Raw genomic sequence first — 425 nt, 5'->3', positions numbered from 1 at the left:
TCCTGCTCTGGGGCCTTTCCAACCCGCCTGGACACGTTCCTGTGGGGCTGCCCTGGGTGACCCTGCTCTGGCAGGGGGTGGCACTGGGGGATCTCTTGAGGTCCCTTCCAACCCCAGCACTCTGTGATGCTGTGATCTTCCACCCCAGGACACAGGTAGAGCACTTCCAACAAGTGAGAGCGTTGCTCATGCCACCACTGCCGCCCTCGTCGCTGCTCCCTTTGAGGTGCTCTCCCGCACTCTTTCAGCCTGTACCATAACCAGGTCCCTGACCATCGCTCTGCCGACCCACACAAGGAGTCCCCTCCAGCCTTCCCCCAGTGTTTAACTGGAGTTCTGACCCGCCCTTCCAGAACGCTCATGTGTCAGATCCTCACCCATGGCAGGGAACTCCTGCCGCGTGGGACGCACCCGGGTCAAAGCAA

The sequence above is a fragment of the Apaloderma vittatum genome, unplaced genomic scaffold, assembly GCF_000703405.1.
Source record: "Apaloderma vittatum isolate BGI_N311 unplaced genomic scaffold, ASM70340v1 scaffold35726, whole genome shotgun sequence".
NCBI lineage: Eukaryota > Metazoa > Chordata > Aves > Trogoniformes > Trogonidae > Apaloderma > Apaloderma vittatum.
The sequence above is the reverse complement of the archived record's forward strand: the minus strand, read 5'-3'. Positions refer to the sequence as shown.